An 11604-nucleotide genomic window follows, 5' to 3' on the forward strand; every position below is an offset into this window, starting at 1 on the left:
ACAAAACACATTGTAAAGTAAGTCTAAAAAATGAGAGCCAGACATTTACCCAAGATTAATTAATTAATTCAATTATCGTTCGGGACTCACCGTGCTTTCAGCTCTTCTGCCGCACCTCAAAGACCGCGTAGCTTGCATTCGCTCCTTTTCTCACAGTTTGAATATGCTGCCTTCAAAAGAATCTGTAATTTTGACAACTCCAACTTGAATCTACAAAAATCAAGCAATAAGGTAGAAATAACTTCAAATATACTTTGAATAAAGATCTTTCACAGCATACAGAATTAATAAAATAACATTAATTAATAATGTTGATTTTGTTTATTAAAAAAAAAGTAACTGTGTTGACTGTTGGATGTGGCTGACAATGCTGGACCTGCCTTGTCAAATAGTTCATAGATGACAATCTTAGCTGTCTGGAATATTATAAAATGTTATCTTGTCCCTTAAGGGTTATTAAGTCACAGTTGGGGGTACATGTAAATTCACAAAATATAACGTCCAGCCTTGTTAAATTTAGCATAGATAAATACATGAATTTAATTTTAATTTTAATAAATCAATCAATCCTCTGTACTGCTTCTTGTCCTCACAAGGGTCCCCGGGAGTGCTGGAGCCTATCCCAGCTGTCTTCGGGCAGTCGACAGGGTACACCCTGAACTGGTTGCCAGTCAATCGCAGGGCACACAGAGACAAGCAACCATCCGCTCTCACACTCAGACCTTGGACCAGTGACCAATCAACCTATCATGAATGTTTTTGGAAAGTGGGAGGAAACCGGCGAAAACCCTAGCAGGCACAGGGAGAACCTTGCACTTCTGTACTGTGATGCGGACTTGCTAACCAGTCCGCCACCGTGCCGCTTGTTCTAAAGAGTCCCAGAAAATAAAAACACCCGTCCCTTAGTCAAAAGCGGAAAAAGTCCAACAACAACCCGACCATAATTTGCATTGTTCCATAAGTTAAATCAATGTCAAACCTAATAAAAGCTGACTTCTGGTCCTCAAAAATCCTACACTTATTTTAGTCCTTTCACAATCTCGCAGCATAGGCTCCATGGCCATGTCTCTATCGTTTTGGCATCCATTGAATAGTTCTACTGAGAATAGTCTTCGGGTGGTTACTATTAGCATACCATGCATTAAATATCAAAAAGGCTACAGAACAAATTTTCAAACCCATGCCCGCTTAGCTCATCTATAACCCATACAGGACCCAGACATGGTTGACCAGCTCTAACCTATGCCCACTTATCCCACACATAACCCAAACAGGACCGATAAATGGTGACCACTTCTAACCCATGCCCACTTAGCCCACACATAACCCAAATAGGACCCAGACATGGTTGACCAGCTCTAACCCATGCCCACTTGGCCCATATACAGCCCATATGAGACCCTCACATGGTTGACCAGTTCTAACCCATGCCCACTTAGCCCACACATAACCCAAATAGGACCTATAAATGGTTTCAGTAGTAGATTCAGTAGTTTTTATCATTACAGCATTTTCCCCTCTGTATAATGGACAGACATTAGGAGTGTTTCCTTACACTTAGATACGTTTATACTGTGTATATTTGCATGCTTTTTATGAATGTCTGCTGCTAATGTTATACATTAACGGCTACATTACGCCGCCGACTCTGTGTGAGCTATATCTTTGCTGCTGTAACACCTCAAATTTCCCCATTGTGGGACTAATAAAGGACATCTTTATCTTTATCTTTACCAGTTCTAACCCATGCCCACTTAGCCCATACACAACCCGTATTGCACCCACAACATTTGCCCAGTTTAAGCCCATGCCCACCAATCCCAGATGGCGCCCACATGGAACCCTGTACCATTGCCCACTTCTAGCCCATTCCCACTTGGTACCCAGGAATCCCGCATTTACCCCATTTGGGGCCCAGTTGGACATGTTGGCTGGGTACAGTACTTTTATTCTTGCAGTATTTTTATCATTGCAGTATTTTCAATCATTCAGTATTTTTTTTTATCATTGCAGCGTTTTTATTTATTTCCCCTCTGAACCATAGACAGGCATTAGGAGTGTTTCCTTACACTTGTATATGTTGTGGGCTGTAAGTGTGTATATACATGGGGATCTGTGTATATACGTATATACTGTGTATATTTGCATGCTTTTTATGAATGCCTGCTGCCAATGTTATACATTAACGGCTACATTACGTCGGTGCCACTGTGTGATGTATATCTTTGCTGCTGTAACACTGCAAATGTCCCCGTTATGGGACAATTAAAAGACATCTTTATCTTTAGAAATTGAAGATTCACTTGCGAGGCCATTTTCAACACGGACCTTTCAAGAGAAGCTATATCGTCCAACACTCGGTCAGTGCTGTCTAAGTGCTTTTCTGTATATTGTTTGTCCACCCGTGGTGTCATAAATTATGGTATTATGAGGGGGATTTATTCAAGTAGGACGAAGTAGGACTTCATTGAAGGCCCAGGTGTGAAATGCATGGCCCTCCACTGGTTCAAATAATATCTAAAACTAAATTACCAGTTACATGTGCAATTTCAATATTCAACAATTATCTCAACAAAAAAGGACAATCTGAATTTTTTTTAAATGCACAATAAAACAGAAAAGCCATTTCCGGGTATTTTACAATTCAGTCTTCATTGGGGAAAAAACATTCAACAATTTGCTTTTCTTATTTAATACATAGTTCAGCACAGCAGGTGGCGGACAAGCACCTTAAAATGTCATTCGCCTACACAAGGAAGAAGAACATGCCCGAGGCGCTCCCGTGTCCTCGTCTTTCGGTCAACCTGAGAATAATGTTCTTGAGGATTAAAGTTTATAAATGTAAGTATGATGTGATTTTTTATTTTATTTTATGTTGTTGAACAGTGTTTTTGTTTATTTTATAATTTCGTCATTAAAATGCTGTGGCGGTTGGAGAGTCAGCTTCGTGTTAGGGCGTGTTAAAGATCCCGATACCCACACTACACCCTCATTGAAGTATATACGAGTAAAATTATTCGAGCGCGCAGCCAAAGTATATTGTCCACAATTATTTGCGGACTTAACCAAAATCCCATTGAACTGGCGATGTTCGGTTGAATTCTTGTGCCCATGCTGAAAAAAATTCTCTTCAAATGTACATATCGAATTATGACATTATGATAAACAGTTGCATGTGTGCAATTTCGGTCACTCTTTTAAAGTCACCTACGTGTTTTGTCCGAGTGCAGCTAGCGTACTTAGCGACCTTGTGTGCATGCGCCGCAGATTGTGAGAGCGCCTCAAATAGTATAAATGAAGCTATAGCTTGTTCCGGTGGGTCCCAAGCCAGGGTTTTTTCCTAACTACCACATTACTTAAGTTTTAATATCACTCTCAACGTCACGTCAAAATTGTTACAAATAAATACATAATGATAACGTGCCGCCAAGCTCGATGACATAGGAGGCGGAAGTTGGTGTCGTCACACGCATTGTCCCAATTTTGCAATATCGGTACGCTTGGAACCTGTGCTCTGCAACACCCCATGTACACGTCAACGAGGAACGTATGGTGTAGAGTGTTTATTGCGATTGGGCCATTCTTTGTCACGGTCTTCTCTCTGACAAATTGGCATATTTAGCAGCCAAAATATAATGAGCCGTTGCTGTGATAGTAGTTGCAGCCCAAGGTTATTTTAGTAAACGAAAATGAACTCAAAACTTGAATAGAAAAAAATAAAATTCGATAATGAAAAAAATACAGTGAACCCTCGGTTATCGCGGTTAATGGGGACCGAGACCACCCGCGAAAACTGAAAATCTGCGAAGTAGCGGCGCACCTTCAAAAATGCTTAAAAAAAAAAGTGCGAAGTAGTGGTGCACCTTCAAAAATGTTTAAAAAAAAAAAATTAATAAATATATATATATATATATATATACACGGGTAGAGAGAGAGAGAGTGAAATTCATGCTATAACAAAAAAAAAAAATATTATTAAAACTTATTATTTTTTTATTCCCCAGCCATTATTTTTGTATTTATTCAATTACTTCTTTTTGTATTTTTTTAATTGCTTCGACCTTTACCTGCTGGTACGCCGTCCGGTGTGCCCTGTGAAATGAAAGGTGGCATTCTTCATTTATTTTTTTTATTCATTTATTCATTCATAACTGACAGCCTCGCGCTCCGCTCGTGCTCGGGCGGAAGAGGTGCTCCTCTTCGGCTTAATTGTCATGCACGCCGGACCTGCTCCCCCGAAGCGTGTCTCCGTTCGATTGAACTCGGTTTCATTTCGCCCCGCCCGTGCCCGGGGAAGGTGCTCCTATTCGGCTTAACTGTGACACACGCCCGCCCTCCTCCCCCGGAGCTTCCATTCGGTTAAACTTAAGGGCCGCTTGGCACCGCCCGTGCCCGGGGAAGGTGCTTCTCTTCGGCTTAACTGTGACGCGAGCATGCCCTCCTCCTCCGGAGCTTCCATTCGGTTAAACTTAGGGGCCGCTTGACACCGCCCGTGCCCGGGGAAGGTGCTCCTCTTCGGCTTAACTGCCACGCACGCCGGCCGGCCTCCTCCGGAGCTCTCGTACGCTCCCGAACAGAGCGAAATGTCGCCCCGCTAGTGCCCGGGCGGAAGTTGTTCCTCTTCGGCTTAACTGCCACGCACGCTGGCCGGAGCTCTGGTACGGTCCGAACCGCGCGAAACGTCGCCCCAAATCGTGCCCGGGGGAACGTGCTCTTCTTCGTCCACTCTCCTCTTCGCCCACGCTCTTCTTCGGCGCATGCCGGCCGTCTAACAGCTCCAGCGCCCCGTCGTGCCGCTCGGCGAAACTACAATGCCCCCGAATATTTTTTAGACCCGCGAAGCACTGAACCCGCGAAAGGTGAACCGCGAAGTAGCGAGGGTTCACTGTAAAATGAAAATGCTCTTTCAAAAATTAAAACTATCTAAAACTAGTGATGGCAAAATGAAGCCCCATAAAGCAGCCAAGCCCTGCAGGGAAATACTTCACACACGAATGGGCTTCGAGATGCTTCATTTTTCTTGACTACGCCATCCCGTGGACAGAAAAATGTATAACATGCTTGGTGCATGCAATAAAATGGTGAGCTGTAAATCATGCTCTGCTTACCAAACAATATGTATTTGAAGAGTGATTTTAATTGTTCTGTTTTACTTTGTCTTCTCACTTCTCCAATATTCAGACAGCTCCGCCAAGACCAACGTTTCACCCCCACACTGATATAAAATGGACCCAACCGTTTGGGTCTCTTTCCAAATTTGGTACCAAAGCCTCCCCCACAGTGCGGCAGCTATCTTGAATTGGCCCGTTCCCAGAAAGTTTTACTTCATTCAGTGTCATTCAGTATTATTCAAAATCTTTCAGTGTCATTCCAAATCATTCAATGTCATTCACGATCTTTCCACATGCTTCCACCTTCCATCGTTCAGTGTCATTCCACATTCTCTTTGATATATAACATAACATAATGTAACCCAGTAGAGAAAACACCATTTTATTTTGAAAAAACATTTATTGTGTTAAGAGGAAGTGTATATCTCTCGTCTACTTGATTTCCTGTTTGGAGTGTCATTCATCTGATTATGACTTTCTGATTCGTCAAAGTCAAGTTGTCCCGCCTTCTCGAGATGCTATCTCGAGATTAGCTGTGTATATCGTTCTTTTACGCCTGGACACCCTACTGAAAGGTTGCGTGACGATATCTAATGCTAATGTGCCGTTCGGTGAGTGAAATACTTATTGAAGTTGATATAAATGTGACCAATAATAAAATGTTAATTGGGAAATGTTTTATCTCAAGTGTGGATACCAGTGAGAACTGAGGGTCTGTGACAATTCGACCGTGTTCGTACTTGAACGTCGTATTGGTGAGTCGCCATGCACTTGCTATGGACTGTCGTAAAAACGTTTATGTGAGGCTAACGCTAAGCTAACGTTAAGCTAATGCTAATCGCGAGTGGAAATGTACTGCTTGTTTACAGTGAAAGAGTTGATTTTACTTGTTTTAAGGTCTTTCTAAAGCAAGGTTTATGTTGACAAACAAATGTATAACTGCTCATTTTGATGTAATATGTGTTAAAAGTGAAATGTTGAATTGACTCAGTTATGTTTGTTATACAATTATTTCTTTATTGAAGTGATTGATATGTAAACCATAAAACATGGTTATTGAGAAATTGGACATATTGAGAAATGTGTTTATTGTTAGCTCATGAGTTCATTTCATGTGTTACAATGACAATTTGGAAAACATGCATGTAAATTAATAACTGTTATAAATGTGATATTTAGATGCAGTATTTATGATAATTGAAAACTATAGAGCTATAGCGACTGATGATACTGGAAACTGATAATAGACTTATTAGCTGCATACAATAATTTCATTATTGTTATGCAGGCTGGGTTTTTTGTCTTGGCATTAAACCAAGATCCGAAACTGAATGGATTCTCCTTTGATGGAGATGGCGAGCCTGAGCCCAGAACCACATCTGCGATAAAGGAACCACAGTCTTCACCAACTTCTTTGTGAACATCACGTGGTAACACACCTAATTACCACCACGACAAGACTTTTTTCCCCAAGACTACCGGAAAGAACATTGACTGACTTAAACAAAATATTACTGAGCTCAGTAGGACTTTGGGATTATTATTTCTAATTTTTGGGATTTGTGATTTATTTTATGTATATGATGCCGGCTGTGAATTTGTAAATAATTGTTTTGTTTTCCATGTTAATACAGTTATTGTTGTTGCTCATTTCTGCCTCCAGCTATTTCATTCACACACCTATCAATTATCACTATTGTAGCCTTCGAGAATCTAGAGTCTGGTCCAATTTATTAAATATCAAACTAACACTATCTTTAAGTAATCGGGGGTTACATAACAACCGGTTCCGGCGCCGCGCGAGTGGCTGCCTGTTTACAGCAGCGTGGCTCACTATTGAGCCTTTTCTCTATATCTTTGCTGCTGTAACACCTCAAATTTCCCCATTGTGGGACTAATAAAGGACATCTTATCTTAATAACATAATCCTGGGTCAGCAGACACCTAATTAATGTGTTAATACATGATACATTTTTATATAAGCAACACTTATGATTGTAACGTATTTTTAATTCTTTCTAGGCGGGAACTGTCCGAACAAAAAATTCATGCAATTAGTAATTAGACACTTTGTCATACAAAAAGTCACTCAGGGCAAGAGAAAAAAAATTGTCACTTGCCCAAGTTGGGCAAGTAATTTGGCCACTCGGGCAAGGCAAATTTTAGTGGCACTTGCCCTATGGGGAAGCAGTTTTTAAAGTTAACTTCGAACCCTGTGATGGTGTCTTGTGACCAGTCTTTATCAGCTGATGTTCCATGAAGGCGTGCCTTACCTGTCACAAGAATGAAGGCAAGTCACGCCCCCCGCTGTCCGTTCACTCCGCCAAGATGCTGCTCCAGGTGGTAGAGAGGATGAAGTCTCCCTTGTCTCTGTTCATGGTTTTTATGCCTCGCTTGCAGATCTCAATTGCTTCTTTGATCCAGCGCTGTAGTTTGTTCTCTCCGGTGCGGATGACCCTGCCCTTCTCCCAGTCCATGATGTGCTTTTCCCTTTTGCAGTGGTCAGTGATTGCTGATTTGTAATGTTCATGTTGTGCTTGTTCTTTTACTGCTCTGATTTTTTAATTTTTTTGACAGGTAAGTCACACCCTCATGGAACATCAGCTGATAAAGACGGGTCTCAAGACACCATCATGCGACACTCTGAAGAAGGCGAAAGACTCGCCGAAACATGTCAGGTAAAAAATTAACCTAAAACATAATTGTCTGCTTTTAATGAATCAGTCAAATATCAATAATAAGACAAAATGAACCTAATACAAATAAATGAATGCTTAATAACTCCCCTGCACATGCTCCTAAAAATCCAAACCTTCACCTGTAAATAAAACGTCCCGACCTGAAGACATCTTAATGTTATTATTTTGTTATACACACAGTGCCGCCAAGTGGAATCAAAAATTTGTTTTTATTTTAATTTTCACGTACTGCACGGTGCCCTTTTGACGAATCCGACTGAAAATTAGTCAGAAAAGACTCACTTACTCTCTGCCGAATTTTGTGACGTTTTGGCAAAAGGCGTGGCTATTACGGTGCTGAAAAGTCCGATTGTACTCTGTGGCAACAAAAGCTCCGGCAACATTACTCAGATGATACTATCTTCTCGAAGTTGTACACATTTGAGGATACTTCAGCCCTGAAGACATCCACCAACTTATTTTTCATCGTAGTAGTAGCGCCACCAACTGGTAAAAGCTAATACAAGTTATTTTTTTGGATGTTTTTCTCCGTGCAACTCAACAAGGTCGCCCTCATATATGCTCGGATGACTGTTTCGGCCATGAGGATGTCACAATACGAAATTCATCCTTTTTCGTGAAAAGTTGTGGGAGTGGCATTGCACTGTTCGGCAATAAAACAACGCTGATTATGAGGTTCTAAATATGAACGACAACTCGTGAAACTTTACACACACATCAGGCAGCGCAAATTTATCAATATTTTATACGTTAGTTGTGCAGCTTTTTTGAAATGGCTCGCCATGGCCCTCGAGAAATGTTAAAAAAAACAGCCCTGGTTGAGTGTTTCACCTCGCTTTTTGTAAATTTTATGGAGTACAGTGAACCCTCGGTTATCGCGGTTAATGGGGAACGAGACCACCCGCGAAAACTGAAAATCCGCGAAGTAGCGGCGCACCTTCAAAAATGCTTAAAAAAAAATACAATATATATAATATATATATATATATATATATATATACGGGGAGAGAGAGAGAGAGTGAAATTCATGTTATAACAAAAAAACCAAATTATTATTAAAACGTATTATTTTTTTATTCCCCAGCCATTCTTTTTGTATTTATTTAATTACTCAGACTTTTACCTGCTGGTACGCCGTCTGGTGTGCCCTGTGAAATGAAAGGTGCCATTCTTTATTTATTTATTCATTTATTCATTCATAACTGACAGCTTCGCGCTCCGCTCGTGCCCGGGCGGAAGAGGTGCTCCAATTCGGCTTAACTGTGACACACGCCCACCCTCCTCCCCCGGAGCTTCCATTCGGTTAAACTTAGGGGCCGCTTGGCACCGCCCGTGCCCGGGGAAGGTGCTCCTCTTCGGCTTACTGTGACGCGAGCATGCCCTCCTCCTCCGGAGCTTCCATTCGGTTAAACTTAGGGGCCGCTTGGAACCGCCCGTGGCCGGGGAAGGTGCTCCTCTTCGGCTTACTGTGACGCGAGCATGCCCTCCTCCTCCGGAGCTTCCATTCGGTTAAACTTAGGGGCCGCTTGGAACCGCCCGTGCCCGGGGAAGGTGCTCCTCTTCGGCTTACTGTGACGCGAGCATGCCCTCCTCCTCCGGAGCTTCCATTCGGTTAAACTTAGGGGCCGCTTGGCACCGCCCGTGCCCGGGGAAGGTGCTCCTCTACGGCTTAACTGCCACGCACGCCGGCCGGAGCTCTGGTACTGTCCGAACCGCGCGAAACGTCGCCACCGATCGTGTCCGGGGGAACGTGCTCTTCTTCGTCCACTCTCCTCTTCCCCCACGCTCTTCTTTGGCGCACGCCGGCCGTCTAACCGCTCCAGCGCCCCGTCGTGCCGCTCGGCGAAACTACAATGCCCCCGAATATTTTTTAGACCCGCGAAGCACTGAACCCGCGAAAGGTGAACCGCCAAGTAGCGAGGGTTCACTGTATGTATAAGACCAAGACCTACAAAAAAGTCTCTTGGAGCAATGAGCCAGGTTTTACAGGAAGTCGGCCATTTTGAATGTACTTAAAAGGGGGCGGGTCACCACAATGGACTTTGTGTAGAAATTATTATTGGGGCCCGAGCAGCGACCGCGGCGAGGTCCCTATTTTTTTTGTAGAAATTATTATTAGGGCCCGAGCAGCGACCGCTACGAGGTCCCCATTGTTTTTGTGGAAATTATTATTATTATTATTATTAGGGCCCGAGCAGTGACCGCTGCGAGGTCCCTATTGTTTTTCTAGAAATTGTTATTAGGGCCCGAGCTGCGACGGCTGCGAGGTCCCTATTGTTTTTGTAGAAAATATTATTACTTTTATTATTAATAATATTATTATTATTATTATTAGGGCCTGAGCAGCGACCGCTGCGAAGTCCCTATTGTTTTTGTAGAAATTATTATTATTATTATTTTTCCGATTGTTCGATCGCATTTTTGACCCCGAAACATGCACAAAAATTCACCAAACTTGGCAGTCTCATCGGGCATGGCGAAAAATTTGATATTTTAACGTCTAATATGAACAGGAAGTGAGTTATTAATTTTTGAAAGTCCGACTTTTGCCCTTTTTTGCATGTTTACAGGGGTCATTCTTTTGCACCCTGATCCTAAAGGCTTCATCTGATTGCCTTAAAATTCTGTCTGTAGCATCTTAAGACCTGGGACAAACACTGGGGCTAAAATTTTTTGTTTCCGAAATACTATATTAACGGGGGCGGGGCTTCGAAGTTTTCACTTAAGATTTCCTTCGCCGCAATGGACAAAATGCTTAATAACTCTCCTGCACATGCTGCTAAAAATCCAAAACTTCACATGTACATAAAGAGTCGGTACCTGAAGACATCTATATGTTTATATTCAGTTATACACCTTGCGCCAATCAATATAATTTTATACATTTTGACGTACTGCACGGTGCCCTTTTAACGAATCCGATTGAAAATTGGCTAGAAAAGACTCAAGACATTGATCTTACTCTATCCCTATTTTTGTGACTTTCCTTCGAAGGGCGTGGCTATTACGGTGCCGCAGAGTCTGATTAATCTCCGTGGCAACAAAAGTTCCTGCAAAATGATTCAGATGATCCATCTTCTCGAAATTGTTCACATTTGAGGATATTCAGGCCCTGAAGACGGCTGCCAACTTATTTTTGATCGCAGTGGTAGCGCCACCAACTGGTTAAAACAAATACAAATTATTTTCGTTGATGTTTTTCTCCGGGCAGGTTAACAAAATCTACCTTATATTTGTTCGGATGAGTGTTTAGGCCTTGAGGATGTCACAATATGAAAGTCTTTCGCCTTCTTCAAAGTGTCACATGATGGTGTCTTGTGACCCGTCTTTATCAGCTGATGTTCCATGAGGGCGTGACTTACCTGTCACAAGAATGAAGGCAAGTCACGCCCCCCGCTGTCCGTTCACTCCGCCAAGATGCTGCTCCAGGTGGTAGAGAGGATGAAGGCTCCCTTGTCTCTGTTCATGGTTTTTATGCCTCGCTTGCAGATCTCAATGGCCTCTCTGATCCAGCGCTGTTGTTTGTTCTCTTCGTTGCGGATGACCCTGCCCTTCTCCCGGTCCATGATGTGGTTTTCCCTTTTGCAGTGGTCAGTGATTGCTGATTTGTAATATTCATGTTGTGCTTGTTCTTTTACTGCTCTGATTTTTCATTTTTTTGACAGGTAAGTCACACCCTCATGGAACATCAGCTGATAAAGACGGGTCTCAAGACACCATCATGTGACACTCTGAAGAAGGCGAAAGACTCGCCGAAACATGTCAGGTAAAAAATTAACCTAAAACATAATTGT

At 42.4% G+C, this 11604-nt stretch overlaps 1 long non-coding RNA gene across 2 annotated transcripts; it reads left to right on the forward strand.

Moving 5' to 3' along the window:
• Positions 1–5487: 5487 nt before the first annotated feature.
• On the forward strand, positions 5488–6761 carry LOC148316083 (uncharacterized). 2 transcript variants are annotated; one of them, XR_015840385.1, is made up of 3 exons: positions 5676–5722; positions 5800–5866; positions 6400–6761. It is a non-coding gene; the product is annotated as an uncharacterized LOC148316083 (long non-coding RNA). The 2 variants fall into 2 exon arrangements; XR_015840384.1 differs by having other exon boundaries at positions 5488–5866.
• The last annotated feature ends 4843 nt before the right edge of the window (positions 6762–11604 follow it).

The sequence above is a fragment of the Idiotropiscis lumnitzeri genome, unplaced genomic scaffold (assembly GCF_059441095.1).
Source record: "Idiotropiscis lumnitzeri isolate Australia: NSW breed Sydney's pygmy pipehorse unplaced genomic scaffold, RoL_Ilum_1.0 HiC_scaffold_23, whole genome shotgun sequence".
In the NCBI taxonomy this organism is placed as follows: domain Eukaryota; kingdom Metazoa; phylum Chordata; class Actinopteri; order Syngnathiformes; family Syngnathidae; genus Idiotropiscis; species Idiotropiscis lumnitzeri.